The 26,919-nt window shown below is 42.0% G+C and overlaps 1 long non-coding RNA gene across 2 annotated transcripts; it reads right to left on the bottom strand.

Moving 5' to 3' along the window:
- Positions 1-1,740: 1,740 nt before the first annotated feature.
- On the bottom strand, positions 1,741-26,302 carry LOC105495403 (uncharacterized). 2 transcript variants are annotated; one of them, XR_011608498.1, is made up of 5 exons: positions 26,099-26,302; positions 23,518-24,308; positions 21,402-21,616; positions 4,248-4,316; positions 1,741-2,070 (listed from the first exon to the last, which is right to left on the bottom strand). It is a non-coding gene; the product is annotated as an uncharacterized lncRNA (long non-coding RNA). The 2 variants fall into 2 exon arrangements; XR_011608497.1 differs by having other exon boundaries at positions 23,483-24,308.
- Positions 26,303-26,919: the final 617 nt, after the last annotated feature.

The raw sequence follows: 26,919 nt of genomic DNA on the forward strand, positions 1-26,919 counted from the left end.
GATGGGGGAGGCAGAGATGGAAAGGCAAAGGGCAGAGCAGTAGAGATTTCAGAGACCAACTGGTTCTATCAGTCACCCCCTCCGCATGCCCACCTAATGGTACCCTCCTCTCTCCCTCTCCCCAAGTTATCTGCGTGGCGTGTCTAATTGAAATTGAAGACCTGCTTAACTGTGCACCTACCCAGTCTGATCTCAAATGTGGGCTACCACAAAATATGCGCTGGTGCTTCCAGTTCCCAGGAATCTGACAAAGTGATTGATGCCCAGCAAAGCTATTTCTTCAGAGGTCTGGAGCCAGTCTCTTGTTTAAGCCTTGAAATTGAAGATCCTTCCAACACACCAATCTTGCGCTAATGAACCTAAGAAGACTGAAGTGAAATGTGTGCCAGGCAACCCTGAGAAACACCCACAGGCTTGTGTTAAAGCTTGTATTTGTGCTATAAGACTGCCTTGCAAATAAACCCTGAGATTTTACCAGCCCACAAAAACTGTAAGATAGACGAGGCCTGCTTGTCACTGACAGCATGCAAACAATTCTTCATCCACGTGATCAGGGTGGTTTTAAATCAGGAGAACATTGTCTTGAAAAACAAGGGATTTTCTTTTTCCATCACAAATCCCTTGGAAAATCTGGTAAAAGCTCTAAGTCCTTTGATCAGGAAAAAAATGCACATGTACAGATACATAAAATTGTACATAAAATTCTAATAATAACAATGAGAATTTAAAACAGCACAAGTACTCTTTTAAGTTCTTAAGTTCACTAATTTAATCCTTATTGAAATTTCATGATATAAACACCTCTATTATCCCTATTTATCTAAGGTTGCTCAGGTACTAAGTGGGGGATCTGGGAGATGAGTCCAGAACTCTGAGGTCAGTGTCTTGTCTTTTTCTTCTTTCTTTGTCTTTCTTTCTCCTTCCTTCCTTCCTTCCTTCCTTCCTTCCTTCCTTCCTTCCTTCCTTCCTCCCTCCCTCCCTCCCTCCCTCCCTCCCTCCCTTCTTCCCTCTCTTTCTCTTTCTCTTTCTTCTTCCTTTTCTTTTATTTTTTTCCTTTTGAGATGGAGTCTTGCTCTGTTGCCCAGGCTGGAGTGCAGTGGTGCAGTCTCAGCTCACTGCAACCTCCACCTCCCAGGTTCAAGCAACTCTCCTGCCTTAGCCTCCTGAGTATCTGTCATCACAGGCACGCACCACCACACCCAGCTAATTTTTGTATTTTTAGTAGAAACAGGGTTTCACCATGTTGGCCAGGCTGGTCTCAAACTCCTGACCTTGTGATCCACCTGCCTCGGCCTCCAAAAGTGTTGGGATTACAGGCGTGAGCCACTGCACCCAACCAGTGTCTATGTTTCTTTTCTTTTTTTTTTTTGAGACGGAGTCTCGCTCTGTCACCCAGGCTGGAGTGCAGTGCTGCGATCTCAGCTTACTGCAAGCTCTGCCTCCTGGGTTTACGCCGTTCTCCTGCCTCAGCCTCCCGAGTACCTGGGACTACAGGCACTCACCACCACACCTGGCTAATTTTTTATATTTTCGGTAGATACAGGGTTTCACCATGTTAGCTAGGATGGTCTCGATCTCCTGACCTCGTGATCCACCTGCCTCGGCCTCCCAAAGTGCTGGAATTACAGGCATGAACCACCACGCCCGGCCAGTGTCTATGTTTCTAAGCACTACTTCCAAAGTACTTGGCAGAGAGGGACTCTGATGGGAGTGACCCAATTATAATTTGTTGTGAAATTAATGATTCAGGTTTCAAAGTGTCACACTTTTTTTACATTTTACACACTCAGGTGGATGTCTGTTGTTTTTGCCTGTCTGACGTCCTTTCCTCTGTGGCCTTCTCCAGCCCCCTGCCTTCAGTCTTGGTGCTTCCAATGAACTTGACTCCAGTCTCCGTGGGATGGGCAGGTGTGTGTCCTAGACTTGGCTAATGAGACCCAGCATTCCCCTGGCTATGAGGTTGGTTTTGGAGTGACTACATAGTGCAAGCCGGACCAATCATCACCATAAAGTGTTAGACCAGGGACTTTCAGTGGAATTACTGGGAAAGCCTCTTCTCTGCTGAGATTGCTAAAAAAAAAACAAAAACAAAAAAAAACAAAAAAAACAATGTTAACATTTTTGGGGTAATCCAATAAATAAACGCCCTTGAGAATGAAACTAAAACAGAGGAAAATAAAGGCTAGAGATAAAGAGAATTGAAGTCAAAATTTTTGCTGGTTTTGATCACCTTAATGCATCAATGTCTGATCTCCTCTTGGACAAGTACACGAAACAATACTTTGGCTGTGGGAGTTCTGTTTGGGGCAGAAAGAATCCTGGCAAATACACATTTTTATCATTGCTCTCCTTTTTGTCTCCAAATGCAACCTCTCTCCATGATACAGATGGCAACATGAGGCAGCACTGTGTTTAAGACCATACAGCTTCATACAGCGCTCACTGGCTGCAAAGACCACAGACACCTTTCCTTTTTATTATGTTTCAGACACCTCCAGTATAGTTGTGGGGTCTCCCCAGTCTCTTCCTCACATGCTCAGCATACGCACATTCTTAAACAGCAGGTGCTCCATCATTGCAGCATACACACATTCTTAAACAGCAGGTGCTCCATCATTGCTTGCCAGTGTCATGGCATTGTAAATAAGGCTTTTGCTATCCTGGAATTTGAGCCAAACTTCAAAGCTGAGGCTCGTAATGGCTCTTGAGGGCTCAGACATTCTAAAGAAAGGGTCTGGACCCCCTTGTCAGGATTACTTGCAATAGGGGACCTAAAACTGTTCTTATCACCCATGACACAAAGCGGCAAATATGAAGGAAAAACTAAATTGTGAGGATTTCCTCAAAGAGAGTTGTTAGAGCACGCGTCTTTCTCTTCATGCTGTTCCTTCTTCCAGGGTGATCCTTTCGCCTTCAGTTATCCTTAGAACTCGGGTTAAACATTACTTCCTCTGGGCCCTTTCCGTGTTTTCTGTAGCTAGCCCTGTTGCTCCTGTCCTCTGTCCTTTCTCCCAGAATCTTTAATGTTTATTTAGGTTATAGTCCTTGAACATGGACACTAATAGTGTAACTGTGTGACATGTGTTGTCTCTCCTGTTAGGCTAACAGAGCTAACCTGGTATTGACCTGCACTATTCACCTCTATACATGTGAGGAGGGAATGGGGTGAGCTGCGTGCAGCTCTAACAGCTGCTACAGGCAAGCCCCTTTAACTTGCTCAGCATTGCCACAGGCTTGCATTTGCAAAAAATGGACCTTGAAACTGAATTTGGGAGCAGAGCCAGAGAGAATGGCATTGTTCTGTAAAATGGAGAGTGGAGAATTTGGAGTTCTACAAGGTGGCCCACAGAGGTGGGTTGGGGTAGAAGTGAGAAGCGACAGGAGGGGAAACAGAGAGATGAGGAGGTGGGAAGGGCCATGAGGTTGTCACACGCTGCCAGGGGTCCATGAATAGATCTGTCTGCTGGGGTGGTCAGGTTTCTGACAACAGAGATGTCTATGATTCATTTGAAATTTTAAAGTATTTCTGCAATAAAACTCCTGTTGATATCCTTTAGTCTTAAGTGAAAATCTCTGACATAATCAGGAATCTTATGAGACTGCTTTAGTTTTAGTTTTCTTGTTTGTTTGTTTTGTTTTGCAGTTTGAAATAAGAAGGCCTGATTCATAGATGGGTGGACAGTATGACAGACAACGCAGTGATCTGCAAATAGAATGATTTTAATCAACACTCACATCCAGGGTCACGAATGACAATCTTGATATTGCAGACACCTTGGGTCGGGCTTTGAGTGTCTGTAAGGCACAGAATAGGGACTTGGAGCCAGTCTTGGGTAGAACTTATGCAGCAAGGAGGGGCTGGGCATGGTAGCTCACACCTGTAATCTCAGCACTTCTGAGGTCAGGAGTTCGAGACCAGCGTGGCCAACATGGTGAAACCCTGTCTCTACTAAAAATACAAAAATTAGCTGGGCATGGTGGCACATGCCTGTAGTCCCGAGACAGGAGAACCTCTTGAGCTCAGGAGGCAGAGGTTGCAGTGAGCCGACGTTGCACCATTGCACTCCAGCCTCGGTGACAGCGTGAGACTCCATCTCAAGGAAAAAAAAAAAAATGGTCCAAGGTGATGCTGTTTGCTGCGTGCCTGGCACCAGAACTGGCACAGTGGTTCTTACACCACCACCAGCAGCAGCAGCCCTGGGGCGCTTGTTGGAAAGGTATATTCTTGGTCCCTACCCCAAACCTACCTTATCAGATTGCTTGGAGGTCCTGGTCATCTGCAATTTCACAAGTTCTTCTGGTGATTCTAATGTGTGCTAAAGTTTGAGAAACATGTGTTAAATCCTCAGTAGCTTTGTGTTGAACTAATGAATGAAAAGCTTAGGGAAACATAGTGCGCTCATGGCAGTCTCTATTTTTATGTCTTTAAAAAATGTTAACTCTGTGCTGAATCATAATTCATCAACAGCCAGGCTTCCAGCCCCAAAGAGCTGTGCCTGAGTGCTTTGCTCCCTGGCAGCTTAAAACCAGACTACTCAAATCCCAGGATATAGGTTGATGTGACTGTCTTGGTGTCATCCAACGAAAGCGGATATTCTGAGGCCTCCCTGGGCCCACAGTCTGATGGCAGATTTCCTGCTGGATCCAAATACTGCATTCTGTTTCTTGATGGATAAGGAAAGGATAGCACTTGCTTTCCTTAAACATGTCCAGGGACTTTTTAAAAAGCATGCACCCTGGCAGATTCTCCCAGAGAGGTACAGTTCTTTGCCTGTCAAGCCAGGATATTAAATTAAGCAATTTTCATCAGATAACACATCTTCTGGTTCATGTAAACGTCCCACAAATCGCTGAGCTCGTAACTCAGCCTGATTGAAAGTGAGCCGCTAATCCATTTCACTTTGTAGATGGGTCATGGGCTGGCTGGGAGCATGTCCTTGCCTAGGAACCCCAGGACGGCCATGCTAAGACGTCCCCTCTCCTTCCTCCTTCTCTTGTCAGTCTAGAAGTATTGTTTAGCATTTAGTACCCTTGGCCTCAGACCAAGTGACAACAGGGGACCTGATCTCCAGCTTCTTAGAGGAGATAGTGCCTGGTTCTGAGTGCAGGACACATTCAAAGTAAATTTGTGATGTGGATGACATTTGCCATGGTGTCCTCCACCTCCCTTCTAACCTTCCTCCCAAGCCCAAGTCTGAGGACCTGATCCTTGCTTTTACTCCTGTCCTAACAAATGATAGCTCCAGCCCTTACTAGCTGTGGGCCTTGGTCTTCTTATCTGTAAAACGGGAAGACTAACACTACTTACTTGTAGAGTCATGAACAATTACATAGAATAACATCTGTAAAATGCTCATCACAGTGCTTTATACCTTGTCCCAATAAATGTAACCATTACTGTTATTATTATTTGCTATTTTGCTCTCTATCTTCATCTCTAGATGTCTGCCTCTGTAAAAAGTGATTATCCCATTTATTGAGTACTTACTATATCCTAAGCATTATTTGACGCTTTCAATATACTATCTCAGCTAATCCTCATAACCCAATGATTCCATTTACATCTCTGTGGTTCAATTCTCTCACTTGTAGAACGGGATTCAATGCAGGGTTCTTTTGAAGATTTGACATGATATCTATAAGGCGTCTAGTAGAGTGCCTGGCAGAGATGAGGCTCAAGAAATGGCATCTAATATTACTAGTAATATTTAATGTGCTTGGATGTATGTGACTTGGGAATTCAGAGCAATATCACTTTGACGAGCAAGGATTCTCCTAGGTTGAAGAGATGGCAGGACATTCAGTGTGGAAGGCACAGCAAAGGCAAAGGCAAGATGGTGGAAATGAAAACGGGCTCTGTGTGTGTGCATGTGTGTGTGTATGTGTGCACACGCACATGCGTGTGTGGTCAGAAGTGCATCCCCTGGTACTCTCTCTCCTTCTCTCTTTTCTGACTGAATTAGAAGAATGGAGCGGTGGGATCCCCCTGACATGATGTGGGGGCCCAAACATGTACTGAAAAGGTCGACTAGGCACTGAGGTGGTCAAAGTCGCCTAAACACACTGCCTGTCTTATTTATCACATCCATGCTCCCACCTCAGCCCCCTTCACTGTGCCCCACTTTCCCAGATAAAACTACATATGCGACTAAGTAAACCCAGCCTATATTCACCTTCGTTACATAAAAACCAGGAAGGAATAAAAACCAGTCTTAAGGAGAGACTCCAAGTGCCCACCTGGGATCTTGTTTACCCAGACGGTTGGCATATGGCCACATGCTTAGAGTCACCAAGTAACAAGATACAGAATACACAGTCAAATTTAATTTTCTTTTTTTTTTCTTTTAAATGACAGGGTCTCACTATGTTGCCCAGGCTGACTTTGAACTCCTGAGCTTAAGAAATCCTCCTGCCTCAGTCTCCCAAGCAGCTGGGACTACATACATGCACCACTGCATTTTAAATAAACCACGAACTTCTTTTTAATATAAGTATATCCCAACCATTGCCTGAGACGTACTTATGCTAAAAACTTATTCAATGTTTCTCTGAAATTCAAATTCAAATTGAACTGGAGGACATATTTGTGTGTGTAAAATATATATTATATTTAATATATATAATTTATATATATTATATGTAATATAATATATAATATATAAGATGTATATATTATATTATAGATATATATTAGGTGATCGTCTCTCTTAAGCTTCCTGAGTAGTTAGGACTACAGGCCCACACCACCATGCCTGGCTAATTCTTCTATTTTTTATAGAGAAGGGGTTTCACCATGTTGCCCAGGCTGGTCTCAAACTCCAGGGCTCAAGCAATCTGCCCACCTTGGCCTCTCAAAGTGCTGGAATTACAGGCATGAGCCACCATGCCCGTCCAAAGGTTCTACATTTTTATTTGCTAAGTATGTCAGTGCTACCCTCTGTTAATCCCTAAAGACTATGAGCCAACCTTCAAAGAATCCCTGCCTGCGTCATCTTCTTGTGCTAATCACAATTTGATGCTCGGTGGCACAATAATGCTACAGCATAATTAATTTTATCTGGTACACAAATAGATTGTCTCCTCTCTGTTAGATAAAACTGTAACTCATAAATTGCAAAATTAAAGATTTCCCCCCCAAATTTATACTCACTGTAGACAATCTAAAAACACAAAGAAAAACAATTTATAAATGGACTATCTGGAGATAACTTCAATGAATACTCTTCAGTATTACCTTCTTTTTTTTTTTCTACATGGACACATTTTTTCCACTTAATTCTGTGTAATTCTGTACCTTGATTTTTTGACTTAGCATTATACCATAGACGTTTCCATGTCATTAAAAAGTTCCTGACATTGTCTTTTTGAATGAATGCATAATTCTCCATTGCAATGATACATATCAGGTTTACATTTTCTGATAATATAAATGGCCCAGCGATGAGCATATTTGTGCGTAAAATTGTCTTTATACTCCAGATAATTTCCTTAGAATGGGTCCAGAAGTGAATGGCTATAAGCATAGCTATTTCTCTGTCTAGCCAAACATTTATAGTTTTTTTCCCCAGATTGTAAAAGAAAATCATTTTCTGTGGATTAAATTTGGTAAATACAAAAAAGTAAAGTTGAAACCAAAATTCCATTTGTAATTCTCCTACCAGTAGACAGTCACTGTGAACACTTGGCAGTGCTTGCTGCTGCTATTTTTTCCTATGAAAGTCTAAAATGAATAGTTGTAAAACTATTGAAGCTCATTGCCAAGTCACTTTCCAGAAAGGTTGTATCATTTTACACACTAACAGGAAACAAATTGTGACATAATCTCCACAATGTCACAGTTTCTTTGATATTGTCTTTAAAACAAATTATTGCAAATTTTCTTGTTGTTTTAATTTGGGAATCTTTTTTTTGAGATAGGATCTTTCTCTGTTGCCCAGGCTGGAATGCAGTGGCACAATCTCGGCTCACTGCAGCCTTGACCTCCCCAGGCTTAAGTGATTCTCCCACCTCAGCCTCTCAAGTAGCTGGGACCACAGGCATGCACCACCATGCCCAGCCAATTTTTGCATATTTTGTAGAGATGGGGTTTTGCCATGTTGGCCAGGCTGGCCTTGAACTCCTGAACTCAAGTGATCCACCTGCCTCAGCCTCCCAAAGTGCTGGGGTTACAGGCAAGAGTCACTGCACCCAGCTTCTAGCATTCTAAATGAATGATGTATGCTTGTTGCATGTGTGTATCTGTCTGTCTGCCTGCCCATCATGTCTTGTTAACATCCAGTCAACTCATGGCCTCTGGCCAAGTGTGAGCTCCTTGTGGGTTAGGACACATTTGCCACTGCTTACCTTTCTCTCAAAACTCCCCCTCAGTGATAGACACATAGTAGGCACTTTAGTCATTACTATTTAGTTACTAGTTGCTTCCCTCCAAAGATGTCTCCAGAAAGAGATCTCAATTTGAGGTCATTGCTTCAGAAGCCCTTCTGAAGGTGCTATCATGATATCGGCCACTGTGGCTCACACTCACTGTCTGTTTTAAGACGATCAGTTTTTATGGCCTCCTGGAGGTGTATAGTAACATATGAAATGAGTGATTAAAATGCCTTTAATTGCTAGATGATGGAAATCATGGGATCTCAGACTTAATGATTCTCTTCTCTGTGCAAGGAAAGATACACTTTTCTGTCCATATCACCCATCTTGCTAGCTCATCGGAGAGCATGGGTGGGACAGATGTGGATGAAGAACAGAGGAGCTTTGTGAGTGCAAGACTTTAAAATCCTACTGGAGTTTAACACTCAGAGGGAATAGGGTGGTTAGTACTCAGAGGGGAGAGCAGATATAATTTGTTGGTCCCAGAGTGGAGACTTTTTCTTCTTCTTTTCTTTTTTTTAAGAGACAGGGTCTCACTCTGTCACCCAGGCTGGACTGCAGTGTCAAAATCATAGCTCACTACAGCCTCAACCTCTCTGGCTCAACCTCTCTGGCTCCTCTTTCAGCCTCCTGAGTAGCTAGGACTACAGGGACATAGGACCATACCTGGTTAATTTTAAAAATTTTTGTAGAGACGGGGCCTCTGTATGCTGCCTAGACTGGTTTCATCACTTGAACTCCTGGGTTCAAATGATCCTCCTGCCTTGGCCTCCCAAAGTGTTGAGATTACAGGTGTTGTAGCAGGACAAGCTGCAGACAAAACCCCTCAGACACTGAGTTAAAGAAGGAAGGGCTTTATTCGGCCTGGAGCTTCGGCAAGACTCACGTCTCCAACAGCCAAGCTCCCCGAGTGAGCAATTCCTGTCCCTTTTAAGGGCTCACAGCTCTAAGGGGGTCTGTGTGAGAGGGTCATGATCGATTGAGCAAGCAGAGGGTACAGGACTGGGGGCTGCATGCACTGGTAATCAGAACAGAACAGGACAGGGATTTTCACAATGCTTTTCCTTACAATGTCTGGAATCTATAGATAACATAACCGGTTAGATCAGGGGTCGATCTTTAACCAGGCCCAGGGTGCGGCACTGGGCTGTCTGCCTGTGGATTTCGTTTCTGCCTTTTAGTTTTTACTTCTTCTTTCTTTGGAGGCAGAAATTGGGCATAAGACAATATGAGGGGTGGTCTCCTCCCTTAGTGTGAGCCACCATAGAGCAGAGGCTATTAATTGTACCTCTGTATTTATCCTGTGGATAGGATTAGAAATAAACTGCATATCCAGTCATAGGAAATGTAAAAACAGTTCAAGTTCATCCATAGGCTTGAAGACTTCATCCTGTGTCTTTTCTTCCAATGCAAAAAATGTGCTTCTTCAGCTGGCATTGGTGAGAGAATTGCATTCAAATTACTTTTAAGTTAAGTTACTATTTATCTCTGTATTTCATTCTATGTGGAACTCAAGAAAGGTCAGGTTTTTTCACCTTTGTTTAAAAAATTAATTAGAGTTTTGTTTTTTGTTGTTATTCAAGTAGTGTATTGTCATTGTAATAATTTGGAAACATCAAGAAAATTACAAAGAAAATATAAATTGCCATTAATAAATATTTTGATGTTTTCTCTTCCAGATTCTCACTTCTCCCCTCATATCTCCACCTCCAAGAGTTTTCTTTTTTGGTTTATCCTGAGCCCTTCTCCTGATCACTCAAAAATACTAGAAGACAGGGCTTCAATGGTTGCAGACTTAGCCTATGGATAAACTTCCATTTCTTATGATTGGATATTCAGTTTATTTCTGATCCTAATCTTTTGGACTAATTTTAGCTTCAAATTAGTTTCCTCTATGTGATAGCCAGTATTTAAGATGACCTCCCAATAATTCCCACTTCCTGGTCTTCTTGACTTTGAGTATGGGTCAGATTTAGTGACCTTTTCTAGTGAATACAATATGGCAGACATGACACTATGTCACATTTGAGATTAGGTTACACAAATGCTGGTTTCTGTCTTGTACGTTCTTCCTCCTGCACTCTTCCTTGTTCACTCTGGGAGAAGCCAGCTGCCATGTCATGGGCTGCCCAATGATGAGGCCCATATAGTAAAAAAGTGGTGTCTCTAGCTAACTGCCAGAGAGGACTGACACCCACCAACAGCCATGTAAGTGACCTTGGGAGTAGATCCTCCCCTTTCTGAACCTTGAGAAGACCACAGCCCTGACCCTGAGCCAGAACCAAACTGTGCTCAAATTCCTGAGCCACAGAAACTGTGACATAATAGATGTTTGTGTTTTAAATTGTGGAATTATTTGTTATGAAGCAATGGATAACTAATACTCTGTAAGCCTTTACTTGTTATCAAGATATCTTCTTATAATTTGAAATGTTTAGGCCAAGGGCAACATGGGGTAATAAAAAATCAAGTTTGGAGTGCTAAAATAAAAATTTCAGCTGAATTAAATTTAAAGGAGTTTAATTGAACAATGAACTATTGGTGAATCGGGCAGCTCTTACAATCACAGCAGACTCAGAGAGACTCGTGTCGGAATAAGATTTATAGACAAAAAACAGGAAGCGATATAGAGAAATCAGAGTGAAGTACAGAAACTGTCTTAATTTAATTTAGGAGAGCTAAATAATTAAAAATGAGGCCAAAGGACATAGAAAAGCGGCAGCCTTTTATTGCAAATATGCATACATTCTCGGGTGAGGTTCTCCGGTCCTCAGGTATGGGAGCCAGGGAAGTTGCGCCGGTGCTCTCAGGTGAGGTTCTTCGGTCCACAAGTAGGAGGGGCTGAAGAAGTCACGCTGGCTCCTGCTGGCCGCGGACTTTTATGCATTGGTACTGGAAGGGGGAGGGCAGTGGGCGGGATAAGGGCATGATAGGGGCATCTCCATAGGCATGGCCAGGTAAGTTTCAATCTCTACGGATTGATGTCACCTGGCACATGCTCGGTTGATCTGCATCTTCCCGGGCGCGGGCTGCATTTTCCCACGCGGGAAAGTTGGTGAGGAAGAACCCGGAAGCAGCATGGATTGTGCCTTCTTGTTCACCTTCCTCCATCTTGTCCTTTCTCCCTCACCCAAACAGAAACAACTGGATTGGTTACAGCTCAGCATTTGCCTTATTTAAACACAGTTTGAACACAGCAGTGTATGAGTGGTTGATGTATGGCTGCTGGGATTGGCCAAGACTCAGCTGTTGTTACAGGTGCATACTCCTAAGTTAGGTTTTCCATCTTGTCTACCTATTAAGTTAGGTTGTCCACAGGACTCAAATATAGAAGTACAGAGTCCTTCTCAGGCCATATTTAATTTGCTTTAACAGGAGTCAGACAGATGAAAACTTAAACTCTGGCTTTGTGCTTTCCCAGCGGGGTGGCTTGGGCAGGTGAATTTCCCTGAGTGTCAGCTCCTTAACTGTACCTCTGGCAAAACAATTCCTCATCAGAGTCTCACTGAGAGTTTTGAATGATATGATGTGTGCTAGAGGCAACTTGTCTGATGCATAGAAAGTGTTCAGCCAATGCAACTTCATCTCCCTCACAGGTGGAAATTCTGAGAAAGCCATTCTTTGCTTAGATGACAAACTTTTTAAAGGCAAACTTTCTAAATTGTGTGGCATATTTCCCGCCTTTGTAAACAGTTGTGCTTTTCTTGATGCCTTGTTGCAAATACCAGTTCTTATCCCGAATTCTATCTTTTGGGGTCCCCAGTGGCTGGTGGTGGAGAACAACTTATCCCAATGTTGACTGGCCCCAGTCTGTAGCGTATTGAATTTCCATGCCTTTTCTTAATGTTTGACATCTGTCTTCTCTGCACTACAAAGTCCCTTCTGCCAAGACAGGTACACTGACACTGGGGAGAACATCTTTTCCTTCAATAAGTATTTGTCCAGTGTATCTTTTGTGAGAGGCACTGGAATTCAACAGTAAACAATGCAAGAAAAGGTCTTTCTCTAGATTCTGGGAAGAGTTTGCAACATACTTATCAGTATGACTAACTGACCAACTTCTGTGTTTTTGGCTTGATTCTAGATACTTGAGGTTGCAGGGAAAAAAATGACCCAAACATGATCCCAGATAAATCAGGTTTTGGCTCAAACTGAAACTGAAGAAACTCTCTACTCTGACTCAGTTGGTCTTGTTCCATTCCTTGACCATTATGGGCCCCCAAGTTCTTGCCAGGCTTCCCACAAATGAGAGCCCCCAGGAATTGATAGTGCCAACCAAGGATGGAAACTGGACCAGTGAGAGAATTTCTCTCCCCCTTTGAGATGAGCAAGTCCATTCTGATGATAGACTTGCTGATGGCTGATTCTTTTTACAAATCAAAGAGAACATTACTCTACAATCAAATTTCCTAAAGTGAGTTTTACTGAACTGGTTTTGCGGAACGCTGATATTTGCCATGTGCATATTCCATGGAAAATGCTGGGCTAAACAAAGGGTAACAGGATCTTTTTCTGCAGGACTCCTCAGAGCCTTTAATATGCTAATGTGGTTTGCGAGTTTCCAGGAAGGGTAAAGGCTAGGCAATCCAGAATTTCTCCGACTCGTTTGACCACAAAACATTCTTTGCATCTTTGCTCTTTTTTTTTTTTTTTTTTTTTTTGCAAAACATTACATGAGTTTGAGAATATCATTTGGTTCAGACTGTTAACATTCCTATAGGTATTTTGGTAGTAACACATAACAAAATTAAAGATGTTGACCAATATATAAACCTAAGAGAGAAAAAAAAATGTGAAAGTCCTACATAGATGCTTGGCCCAAAGATTTATGCTTGACTTTTAAAAGGCCAGCTAATTGAGTAGTTATAAGACTAAGAGTTAGACCTATTGTTCTCTGACGAGTTTCCTTATTTGGACAGGATTTAATTGTGACATCTACACCTTGGAGTCTCTTCCAGTCATCAGTTAGACAAACTGGTGAGAGAGAAGCAGCCATCTGATAGTGCCTCTTTTGCTTCCAGGACAGGAACACATGGGTTGTTGCATTTTGGAAAGTGTCCTGTAGCTGCCGCTTGACCCCTTCTTGGAACTTTGAAAATCTCAGATCAGCTACATGCAAGAAATCCTCCCCAACATTCTAACCCTGCCTCTTTGGGCAATAAATTAAGAAGGCATGAGGGCATTCTGCTCCGCTGCAGAAAAGCGTTCAGTGGCTGTCAGAGCAAAAAGGTGCATGTGTGAGTTGGGGTCACTGCACGTTCCTACTAGAAGCAAATGACTCTTTCTGGAAGTTCTCTTCTGCATCCCCAGAGACTGTGCCTCTAACTTTGATCTCTAAGACCAGAGCCTCACAGAAAAGCAAAAAATGTTAACAGAGTTGAGTCTGGGGCAGGATCATACCTGGAATTTACTGCTGGAATGGATAATGACAAGACTAAAAATGTAGAAACAGGGCTTGCAATGACCACAGCCACCCTTCCCAAAGACACTGCTAAACCATGTGCAAAGTAACCCCAGAAAGGGAGTGTCAAAAGGCTTGCCTGTTGCAGCTGCTGTCCTCATAAACCAAGAATGTGAGCAGGTTGTTTGAGGCTGCTGAAGAATCGATGCTGGGATTTCATTTGGAGAAAGGGTTTGAGAGGTAGAGAGTGGAGTAAAAAAAGAAAAGGCAGTAAAAAAGGAAAAGGCAGGAGTTGGGAGCTGGGAGTTTGAGTGTGAGCTCTAACCCAACTGTTTATTTGCTTTGCCGTTCTGGAAAACAGGTGGCATTTTACTTCTCATTTCTACCTGTAAAACGGGAAGAATACTCATACCTACTACTTCTCTAGGGTTGCTGTGAGAATAAATAAGATTACCCAAGTGATACGGTTTGGCTGTGTGTTCCCTCCAAATCTCTTGTTGAAATGTCACCTCCAGTGTTGGAGGTGGGCCCAGTGGAAGGTGTTTGGGACCTGATTGTTAAAAAGAGTCTGGGACCCCTCCCCAGCTCCTGTTGCTCCATCTCTCACCATGCTGGCTCCTACTTTGCCTTCTGCCATGATTGGAATCCCCCGGAGCCCCCCACCAGAAGCAGATGCTTCCTGTACAGTCTGCAGAACGGTGAGCCAAGCAAACTTCTTTTCTTTGTAAATTACCTAGTCTCAGGTATTCCGTTATAGCAACACAAAACGGATTAATACACCAGGTGACTCCTTTAGAACATTGTCTGACACTCAGTATACGGAGACGAGCAAACTTAATGGCTCTTGGGCCAAATGTGCCTGCCACCTGTTTTTGTAAATAAAGCCTTACTGGAACGCAGCCATACACATTTGTTTATGTATTGTCTATGGCTGACTTCACATGACCTTGGCAGAGCTGAGTAGTTGGGACAGAGCCAGTATGGCCCAAAAACCCAAAAATATCTACCATCTGGTCCTTTACAGAAAGCAGTTGTCAATCCCTAGAGTGGAATATTAGCTATTCTTATCCACATGACTAGTACCAATTCCATAGAAATATAAGAATAAAATGAGGATGAATACGTCAACAAACTTTGAAAATGTTTTAAATGAACCTATGCCTGACAAAGAAGATGGTTAATTCAACTGTCTATATAATGGAATTTGATGTTGACATTTTTAATGATGTGGAAGAAGACTACTTAATTATATGGGAGCACACATGTACACACACACAGGGCTGTCTGTGTGCTAAGCCTTTGCCTGGTATGATGTTTGTCCTCAAATCACTTTATGAGGCAGGTACCACTGTGAGCTTTAATTTACAGATGAGAAAATTGAAGCTCAGATTATTTAAGTGGTGATGCCTTCAAATTTACACAAGGTGTAAAAGGCAGATTCAGAACATAGTCCTGTCTATTGATTTTTTTTTTTAAGAATAAAACAAAGCAGTTGGTAAAAACAGTACACATAGCAGTGTCTAGTTTGTGTAAAAAACATAAGAGTGTGTGTGTGTGTGTGTGTGTGTGTGTGTGTAGACACACACTCAGAGGCTAGAGAGAAGACATCTCTTAAAATATTAGAAGAAGTTATTTCGTGGTCATAAGATAATAGATAATATTTTAAAATTTTCTTCTTCATGGCAAAAAATGTATTCTCTTGAACATATGTAATAACGAAGAAAAAAGAAAACGAGTTAGACAAGAAAATGGTTTATGCGCTGCCTAAGTGTCAAATATCTTCTGTCAATGCTCACACTTCAGACTTAATTACCTGCTAGGTTAATAAGGTTCGAAAGCAAATGTTCACTCCCGCAGAATGTGATTCCAAAGGAAAAGTGTGATGTGCCAGGCATAAGTGTGTGCTGAGCTCCCCAGTTTTCCTCCATGGCTCATGCCTGCTTGTCTTCCCTCATCCCTTCCTTGTTGGAGGTTGCAAAGCAATCATGCTTTCTTCTTTTTCTTGGAGGTCTGTGATTGTCTCCTAACTTTTAAGAGTCCTGCTGCTTTTTATAAATATTTTGGAAGCATCTCAAGCTTTGAAAAAAAGCTACTTAGAAGAGATGTATCTTGACAAACTGAGGATTCCATGAGATCATCGTCCAGGTTTTATTGTATTTTCCCCTACTCCAGAAAGCGGGAATATATCCAAACCAGAATGTGCACTACCCTGTTATATTTCTGGGAGAATAAAAGGAATTTGGCCGTGTCCTGCAATGCATCCGACATTCACATATTTTTCTGGCGGAGACATTTTGCCAAATGTCAATGTTACTTGCAGAAATGTGGCTGTTTTTATTTTAATCTGCAAATATCACTCCCGTGAATTATGATCTTTCCCTGGTTTGGGTATTAGAGTGGGAATCAGGGAATCAGTGAAAGTTTATTCAGGCAAGGGAGCAACGAACATTTTGGGAAATGCAAACTTAAGAGGTACCCGTCAAAACATTCTTGTAAAAAATATATTCCCTCTCTGCTCATTTTTAGAAACTTTTTCTTAGAGGTCTGGAGCCACCAAGGCTCTTCCCTTGGGGTTTAATTTTTACTAGAGTAAGTTCATACAGGTGGGACTGGAAATATATGCTACTTAAGCAACAATTTGTGACAAACACTTTGTCACATGCTGGGATACATAAATGCACAAACAGAGTTCCTGTTGTTATGGAGATTAAAAGTGAGTAAAGAATGAACAATTTAATGATGTCATGGATACAAAGTGTTTTGGAGGATGTCCTGGATATTATGGGAGCATAAAATGGTTTTAACTTAATCTGAGGGGTCCTGGGAAACTTCTGAGAAGTGGTGACAATTGAGCTGACTTACTTGAAAGCTGAGAGGATGACAGTGGAGTTTGGGGTGGACAGGTGCCTTAGGCACAGTGAACAGCCTACATTAGGGCCCAATGGTGGGAGAGAACATGGCACATGCAAGAAACTAGTTGCTTTCTGTAGGGTTGATGATGGGTAGCGATGATTAATTATCCTTTAAGAACCGTATGGCACTTAAGTACATGCATTGTAGAGAATTGTGTGCACAGCTGTAGATTTCACAGCCCAGGTCATTCTCTGTTTAACATCCAAGAACGGGGGATCAAACATCTTCATGAATGTTGATTTATTCCTATTTCAGTTTCAAATGCTAATGAAATAATGAGACATTGTAAAACAAAAGCCATAGATTTTTTTTTCCTTAGAGGAAGTATGAACTCCATATAAGTTCCATGTGTTTCTCCTATTATTTCAAAAGCTGAGGGAATCACTGTAAATGGGAGAAAAAGTCACATGAATTGGCATTCTGGCTTGGGAAAGAGCAATTCTTTACCCCTACATGAATCCTAAAAGATCTGACTCCCCCACGCTCAGACTCCAGCCTCAAGATATTTAGGACTGAAATCAGAGTGCGTAAAAAGAAATATTAATTAAGCACCTACTATGCACAGAAGCTTAATATACACATCTCTCTTTAATTCTAACTACTACATTAAGAAGATATTCTATTATGAAGATATTACCATTTCCCATACATACGGGAAAACAAACCTTGGTCTATAAAACCTGTTTTTGTTTGTTTGTTGTTTGTTTTCCCCTTAACCATTTGCCTCTCCTTGATTGGATTATCCATGAACCACCCTGAGCCCCAGGAGGGTTGATCTCAACTGTATGCATCTTTGAATGACATCTTCTTCTATTTCCTTTTCATCCCATCTCCTCCTCACACTAGGTTCTTTCTGAAATCACTGGAGGGAGCAGAAAGTGTGATTCAGGGAATATTTCAGAACCTACAATGCAAAGAAGCAAGATCAGAGAAGCCTCAGCTTCTTCACTGCCATATATGTAGTGAGGCGATGGTAAAAATTTTGCTTCACTTTGAGTGTAACTGGGATATCAGACAAGGCATGGATGAAGGGGTGGTCATAAAACAATTTTATTTTTGTTTCCCATTACTCTGTAAAATGTATTCAGAGCATGTATGTGTGCGTGGGTGGGTGGGGGAGGAGTTCTCCCACTGTCCCTAGGTGAAAGTCCATGCAGTTTCATGCTCTTCCTACCTTTTCCTTAATAATAAAAGATCCTCTGGTCACTTTAAGTCACCAGACACCATCTCATTACAGAACTTAGGATGCACAGTCCCATCTAATTTTCAAACTTCAAACTGGATTTTTAAAATTTTTTATTTAGATTTAAGAGGTACAAGTGCAATTTTCTTACATGGATATATTGCATAGCAGTGAAGTCTAAGCTTTTACCATACCCATCACTTCAATAGTGAACATTGTAGCCAAAATTTTAGGCCTCATCCTCTTTCCGCTATCGTATATGTTGGAGTTTTCCATGTCTATTATTCTCCTCTTTCAAACTGGCTTTAAAATTAAATAATCTTTTTTTTCTCTCCCTCTCTCCCAGGTAGGACCTGCCAACTGGCCTTTCTCTTGTTTCTCCATGTTTTGGCCCTAACTAGCTAACTTTGGCTTCTGGGTTTGAGCAGGTGGGGGCCAGGCAGGGAGGAGAAAGGAAAGGAGTACGGAAGTTCTTGCTTGACCGGTACTGTCTGAAGATGACTGGTACTGTCTGAGGATGGTTCTAAGCTCTCTGCACTGACTTGTCCTCTCATGGGCACTTATGTAAGTTCCTTGGAGTTGTCCCATCACTGGCGACCCCTCACCTGCTTCTCTTTTGACTTCTGCTCAAAGAGCACCACCCTAGCTCATTGTTTAAGCCTTCAGGAGCCTCCAGGAATTATGCAATACTTTGGCTGCTTTCTGCTGGGACCTGCACACCCTTCCAGGTGTGCCTGTTGACTACAGGTGACCCACACCAGCCAACAGCTCTCTCTCAACATAGTCCACAGTGGGTTCACAGGATACACTCACAATCTTTGGCTCCAACAAAGCCTGCAAGTGAAGATATTTCCTAAGGCAACCACTTCTGTTTCAGCTGAGCAGATAACCCATCTATTTTTTTGTCCCCTGTTTCTCATATGGGAGCCAGAAACAAGTTCACGGTTTATCCCGTACTGTGGGGTCTTATATGAAATTCTCTGGGTAGTTTTCTTAAAGTTCCCTTTTCTTGTCCTGGAGTAAAAAATATTATCTCCACCCTGTTCCTTAGGGAGGTAAAACTTCTAGAATAAATCTCTAAAAATAAATATATTCTCCTTAGTCCTTCTTTTCTGACCCTTACATATCCTTGATGAGGTGAGGGGTATTAAGAGTCATCTATTATAATATTAATTATATTAGTTAATAATATTAACAGTTAATAACTAATAGTTAATTCTTGGACAGCTGCTTTGGGAGTTTTGTGGCACAATCTACATGAAACCACCTTGTTATCTGTGATAACGCACATTAACAGCTTCCCCTCTTCATGCTGCCCGATTTTCGTTCCCTTTGCCAAGTGACTTTGAAGATGCCCTCACCAACAAGGCAGAGTCTATTTCCTCAGCCCTGAAGCTGGGCTGGCCATATGATCTGCTTCAGCCTGCAGTGACAGCATGTCAGTACTGAGCCTTGACAGCAAAAGGCCTTGTATGTTTCCTCTCTTTCTCTCCCTCTCTCTCCCCTTCTGCCATCACTGTGAGGACATGCCCAGGCTAGCCTGCAGAGGGTGAGAAACAGGTGGAGCAGAACCAAGCCCTCCCAATTGCCCAGCCAACAGCCAGCCACCCCCAGTCATGTGATCAATCCCAGCCAAGATTAACAGAGTCACCAGGCTGCCCACACCAGACACATGAGCAATGGGCATTCAATAGGCCACTAAGGCTTTGCGGCGCTTGATCACACAGCATTGTGTCGGCTTCAGATAACTGAGAAGTATCTGATATCTATATCGTAGTAGATGTATCTTAATACAGTTTAATATATCTTAATAGATATATTTTAATCTAATATAGTCTTAGGACTCCATTTGAAAAGATATAGTCACAAATATTTCTTAAAAACTCCAAATTAAAAAGAAGTTTATTCATTTCCTCTCTTCTTTCCTTTCTGATATTTGAAAAATAAAACCAAACCCACGGCACTTTGCTTATTTTAAGCACATGTAATGATAATACAGATTTCACAATGTGTGCTCCATATAAGCACAGTCCCCTGAAATGTTCCACAATGTGAGATGGCCAAGGTTATGTTTCACAAGGTTAGGATGAGGGTGCAGGGAGGAAGGTGCTTGCCTAGGGCACAAAATCTGTGGGGGTACCAAAAATGTGAATAATCAAGATGACTAATATTTTCATGAGCTATTTTTAAAAAATCAAAACTCATATAAACATCCATAAAAAATAAAATATCAAAATTTTAAATAAAGACAAGATCATTAACAGTGCCATACCAAGCCACATTAGAGCCTGAGGCAGAAAGGGTGATGCCCCTTAGAAATACATGTTGTCCCCCAGGAAAGTTCTAGCAGTTGACATTCCCTCCAGCAGTGTATGAGGGTGCAGGGTCCCCACATTCGTACCATGCTGGTTGCTTTCACTGCTTTTCCTCTTGACCAGTCTCACTGTTTTAATTTTCAGTCACAAGGTTTGCAGTAGGGTGTGCCATTTAATAGGTATGTCATTTAATAAGTGGTCACAGGTCCCCTCTTCAGGTGGGTGGGTTTTCTAGGATCAGGTTTGGCAGTGGCTGACTATGGAGCTGAGACCCCAGCTCCTGTGATCACAGCCCATGATGAACCAACCCTGAAGGGCTCGAAGCCTCTTTCTCTCTCTCAGGCTCCATAACAGGTGGAGACCAGAACTGGTTCTTGTGCTAGATTTGCTACTAACTTGCTGTGAGACCTTGAGCAAATGCCTTCCCCTCTCTGAGCTTTAATTTTTACAAGTGCAACATAAAAGAGAAGAATAGATCTTGAAAGCTTTGCCCAGACATAAAATTCAGTTTCTATTATGCAGGTTCCTAACTTATGTGCTTTCATGTCCTTAGAAGCTCAAACAGATAGAAACCTAATGAAGAGGGAGATAAACTCTACTGTGTGAAGGATATATTGTTCTTTTCCTTTTAAGACAGTGGTTCTTAAAGTGTGGTTTCCTGGTCCAGCAGCATTGGCATCCTGTGGAAACTTATCAGAAATGCACATTCTCAGTCTCCACCCCAGAACCCGTGAGTCAGGAGCTCTGGGGCTGGGGTCTATCTGTCTGTGTTTTAAAGAGCCCTTCTGGTGATTCCAATGCATGCTTAAGTGTGAGAATCACTGTTCTAAGTCGCCTGGAGCTCATTTCCAAGAGGGTCATTGTCAATCATCATTAGTTATTGTCAGCATCACTGTGTGCTGACCATGTGCAAAACACGTGCTGAGGCTTTACATACATGTCTCAATGAATCACCACAGAACCTATGAAGTGGGAGCTATGATGTTCATCCCCATTTTACTGATGGGGATGATAAACAAACTGATGCACAGAAACATTAATTTGTCATGTGTTACTCTGCAATTAAGTGGCAGAGCTGGACTAGAATTTAGATCCCTCTGTTCTAAAGCACGTCATATACCTGCCCCTCTTAGGGAGATCTAATTGCCAGCTCCGTAGCACAAGGGAAGGGGAAATAATTGGATTTAGCAAGATCATGAGACTGGTCTTGGAAACTCACCTCTGTGTAAGCATCAGAATCCCCTGGGGAGGTTTTTAAACTTCCTCATGCCCAGGCATCACCATCTCTGGACAGGGGACCTCAACGCTGCTTCCAATGTGCAGCTAAGGTTGAAAGTCACAAATGTAAAGAGTTTCCTTCTCAGTTGGAGACTGGCTTCTACTTCCTTTCACTTCTGCTCAGTGCTGTACCCACACTTCCTTAGAGGGCATTTCCTTCCGTGGGAAGAACACACAGAAAAAGCCATACATTCATAAATAGATCCTCTGCAGTTAATAGAACTCTAACCATAAAGCTCACCATCATTTTACAAATTGGGAAACAGAGGCTCAAGGGGGGCCAGTGGACTTCCCAAGCTTGCACAGCAAGTTCTTGTGGGGGAGGGTCTGTTAATGCCCCATCCCAGCAATTGAATTTTCCTCAAGCTAAACAGCCCCCCAAAGCCTTAAACCCTTTCACTTTGAGAGAAGCTCTCAAGTCCTCTTGCGGTTTTGATTCCTCTTTTGCAATAGCACTTTGCATTTTCTCCTAAATTCCTTCCAGCTGTCAGGTAGGAGAGCCCCCTGATAAGGATTTCCCCAGTGTGGGAGAGAAACATTTACCAGAGGTAACTCAACACACCAGGCTCCCTCCCAACAGTTTCCAAGCATATGGAATATATTGTGGTCGGAGGGAAATATATTTTAAGAATTTCTCCTGCATCTTTTCAGATACATTCCACCAAGGATTACTACAGGTGTCATGAAAAGTGGGCTTTTGCTCTTTCCCAGTAAGGAGGGGGCAGACTTTGGCAGCAGAGTCAGCTCCATGGGTATGGGAGCCAGAACCAGCCTCAGCCAACTGCTGGAGACGGAGCCCTAGATCTAAGCTCTCTTGAGTTCCAAGGTTTGGTTGCTTCTCTGTTTTCCCTGGTGGGTGTGTCAGGGTTGAATATTAGTGAGAATGATAAACATGTATTGAGTGCTATAAAATTAGTATCCCCCCACTCTATCCTCTTACCGTATATTTTTTCCTTCTAACCTATGGTGCATTCATTTGGATTTTTCTTTCTTTGTGGTCAGCCTTCCCCCATGAGGGCAGCAATTTTCCTTGTGTTGTTCCCCCAGTTTCTAGAATATCTCCTTTCACATAGTTGGTACTCAATAAATATTTGATGAATGGATGGGCTAAACTTTTTACGTTCAGTCTATCACTTAATGTTCATGACGATCCCATAGGGCAGGAACGGTTCTTAACTTTCATTATATAGGTGGGAGGAATGAAACTCAGAGAGGTTAAGTAACTTGACACAGGTCACCTAGCCTATATCTGGTATATCCTAGATGCAAACACAGGTCTAACTAATTCCATAGCTCATCTTAACAGTCCATGGGAGAGACAAGAAAAGCTTCAGGAGGCCAAGTTTTTGGGTAGATATCTAATGCCCAGTGTATGTCAAAGCCCAGGCTGTGCAATGGTGAATAAGACACAGTTGCTGACTACAAATAATTTACTATTAATGGAGAGAAATGAGCCAGTACATAATGGCAATGCAGTGTGGTGTTATGATAGGGGGATGTTCGGGGGACCAGGAGAGCACAGAGCACCCATCTTTGTCAAAAGCAGAGAAAGCTTCCTGTAAGAGGTGGCATGTCACCATCATCATCATCTTGTCTGTCTTCATCGTCATCATGGTCCTCAAAAGTTATAATTTACAGAGGTCTTTCTTTGTTCCACACAGCATGCCAAATTCTACACATTTTTAAAACATAATTCTCCAAATAACCTATCAATGATGTTATTATTCATGTTTTATAGATGAATAAACTGAGTCTCAGCGAGGTTACATAATTTGCCCAAGTCCCAGAGTAAGAGGCTGGACTGGGATTGGATCTCAGTTTTTTCAGTGCTACAGTCAATTGCCACCATATTTCATTTGAGAACTGAAGGATATGTATGTGTATGTGTGTGTTGTGGGGAGGTCGCCCATATAAAGGGGAGGAAATGTGTTCTATGCAAAGGAAATGGCACAGACAAATGTTGAGAATTAAGAGAAGTAGATATCTAAGGCAGAGGCAAGAAGAAAGTTTTAGAAGCCTTACCCCAAGGCCCAGGTTACAAACTTCGGTGACCTCACCTGCAACATAACAGACTCTCAGACATGTGCATGGGCCTCGGCCAGGCTTAATCAACAGAGGTCATGAGGTTGGCATTCCATGGCACAAAATGTGGTTACTCAGGTAATGGGAGTTATGGGCAAGGCTACTGCCTGTGGCCAGAGTGGGCAGAGGTGGGCGATGATGCAACATTTCATTCAACCAACTTTCCAAGACCTATTCCAAGTTGAACCCAGAGGTTACATCATAATCGCAGTCTTAGGTCTCAGACCCTGTGAGTCTTCCTGGTTGGAATCCCTTCCACCAGATAGATCCATCTTATTATTGGAATAATCAAGGGGCCCTGACATTCAGATGGAGGTATAGCTTTCTTTTTCTCACTGAACCTTACAGAGTCCAATTTCCTGTTCCCCTTCTCTACTTCCAGCACTGTGTCATCATCCCTTATTGATGCAAGATCTTTGTAATGGCTTTATTTTTCATTTGTCTGGGGTGGGAGAAACACTCGCTGCTGGTTCTGTCCACCTCTTCAGATGTATTCAGATGCTGAGCTCATAGGTCCTGGAAGAATCCACATCCACATCTAGGCTAAGTGGGCAAGGAACCACGTAGTGTCTTTCTAATGGACCAGCTGATTTGATCATGTGATTCCTCAACCATAGCTGATTGGACCAGCCGATTTGATCATGTGATTCCTCAACCACAGCTGATTGGACCAGCTGATTTGATTATGACACAGCTGGTTAGGCCATGTGATCTGTCAGCCGCACAGATAATTTAAAGGACAACAGTCCACTGTTTGACAGGATACCTGTGTGGACAGGACAACAAGAATGAGTTGGTTCTTCTGTTACCACTTTCTTTTGTGTTATATAAATATTTTAAGCGTAACTTTTAATTCCTCTGTTATTTTTAATACATTTTAAAAATTATTTTCTTCGTGATTGTTTTGGGATTATAATGTAATCTTAATTTGTTATAATCTACTTCAGATTAATAGTAATTCAATTCTGGTAAAATATAAAAAGCTTGCTCCAATATAGCTCCATTTTGTCCCCCTCCTTTATACTCAATTCTCTGAAATCTGCTTATTATACAATGAAAAAATATATATAACACTATCATAAAGTTGTTAAAATATACTGAACATTTCTGTGATTCAGGCTCTATGCTAAGAACTTATGTGCAATATCATCTAATCTTAAACACAAAGAAAAACAAAATCATAAGGTGATGTTATAATTACCTTCATCTTAGGCATAAAAAATAAAGTGTAGAAATGTTTGAGTAATTTGCTAAAAAATGCACTGCTAGCAAGTGATAGAAATGGAATTCGAAGTCATGACTTTTAACAAACTTGGTAACAAACAAAACTGTTTCAGGCCAGATTAAAAGATGGTGACTGCAGATTCACTTTATGGGTAAAAGAGGGGAAATTCAAGGTTGAGTTATAGAGCCTGAAGCCCAGAGATATAGCATGTCTAAGATTTGTTAACTTCTTTCTTTTGAGCAGCATTCAGTTTAAGAGTTGATCAACACTTAGTGAACATCCACAGTGTCACCAGGGATGGCAGAGTGATGTCACAGATGCATCTGTCAGAAGCTCACTGTACCCTGACCACTTCTCACTTTATATCCTCTACTCTGAACCCCTCCCCCATGCATTCATTTGGAAGACATTGGATTGTCCCAGTAAGGGAGCATTAAAAATGCAGCCAAGTGCAACTTGCATGTTTTCCACCTTCTCAGCGAGCCTGAATTAATAGGTCAGTCCAAAGTGACTCAGAGGAAATCAATACTCTTCCCGGTCCCTGAGCTCCACAATGGACCTGACTCAACGGTCTCCTTTTATTTAACCCTTCCCTGTAATGTTGGCAACAAAACATATATGATGACTCACTAAAAGTTCTTTCTCATGTGGCAGAAACTCCTCTGAGTTTACTCTCTCCAGAACTCTAGCTGAGACCACCTCCCCCTTTTTTATTCCCCTAATCCCCAGGCATATCTGCTTTGAATCATTGCCAATCCAGAGAGCAGGGATTCCCCTTTAACAAAAGGCAGAAATTGACTTCAGAGCTGATTCAAGTATTGGAGTAATTTCATCCCTCCTTACTCACTTGAATCTAGCAGAAGTCAATAAATAGAATGGTGAGGAAGGTGTTGATGGCTCTGACCACCATCCCAAGGACTCTTCACACACCCCATCATCTCCTCCCGTGAGACAGATCTGTGTCACTTAGCCAGCTTTCAGAATTTGAAAGCACTTTCTTCTCTGGCTCTCAAACCATTGTTTCAATTACTGTCAAATGGATCGCACTAATCTCTCTGAAAAGCTAGTATGTGACTGAACCAGGATTCGAAAACAAGTTGTCTGACTTCAGAGCTCAAGTTGTGTCTTGCTGGTATCCATTATAGTCCATCATGGGGCTACAATACCTGCCCCTGCGTGATGCTGATGACTATTCTGCCAAGACCACCCTGACAGCAGGAAGATAACTGCATTTTACAGAGGGACAAAGTGTAGTGTATGAGGGAGAGGAATCTGAGCCTAAGAATTTTAAGATGGAAGAAACAGAAATGGAAGTTGATATCGCTACTTACTATCCTCACCACTCTCCACATACAGATGCCTTGAGAACTTTCCTTCCTATTTCCAAGCAAAATGCCCATGACTTAGTTTGACATCTGAATTAATCGGGATACAGTTTCAACTGCTGATACAAATACCCAAACTGATAGTAACTTAAACAAGATAGTTTGTTTCTCTGTCCTGTATCAGTCCACGTCTAAGCCATCCTGGGCTGAAATGGCGGCTCTGTGGTGTCATGCACTCAGGCTTGTTCTGTCTTCTTACATCTCATTGGCCTGTACTTAGTCACATGACCCAACCAACTGCAAAGGAGACTGGGAAACATGTCTTTAGGTAGAAGACCACTTTATTAGCTAAAATTTGACGGATTTCTTTACTAAAGAGGAAGATAATGGATAGTGAGAGGCAAACAGCAGTTTCTGTCACAGCATTTCAAGAAGTACAGTAGTTACCTCTTATCTGCAGTTTTATTTTCCTTGGTTTCAGTTATCCAGGGCCAACTGCAATCTCAAAATATTAAATAAAATATTCAGGACATAATTCATATGTTTTAAACTGTGCACTGTTTTGAGTAGCATGATCAAATTTCACACAGTTGTGCTCCATCCTAGATGTGAATTATCCCCTTGTCTAGCATATCCACTCTGTGTTTGCTACCCCTCTGTTAGTTACTTAGCAGCCATCTTCATTATCAGATCCACTATCACGGCATTGCAGGGCTTATATTGAAAAGTAACCCTTATTTTACTTTATAATGGCCCTGAAGCACAAAAATGGTGAAGCTGGCATATTGTTACAATTGTTCTATTTTATTACTAGCTGGTGTTGTTAA

Source organism: Macaca nemestrina, chromosome 10, assembly GCF_043159975.1.
Source record: "Macaca nemestrina isolate mMacNem1 chromosome 10, mMacNem.hap1, whole genome shotgun sequence".
Classification (NCBI taxonomy): Eukaryota; Metazoa; Chordata; class Mammalia; order Primates; family Cercopithecidae; genus Macaca; species Macaca nemestrina.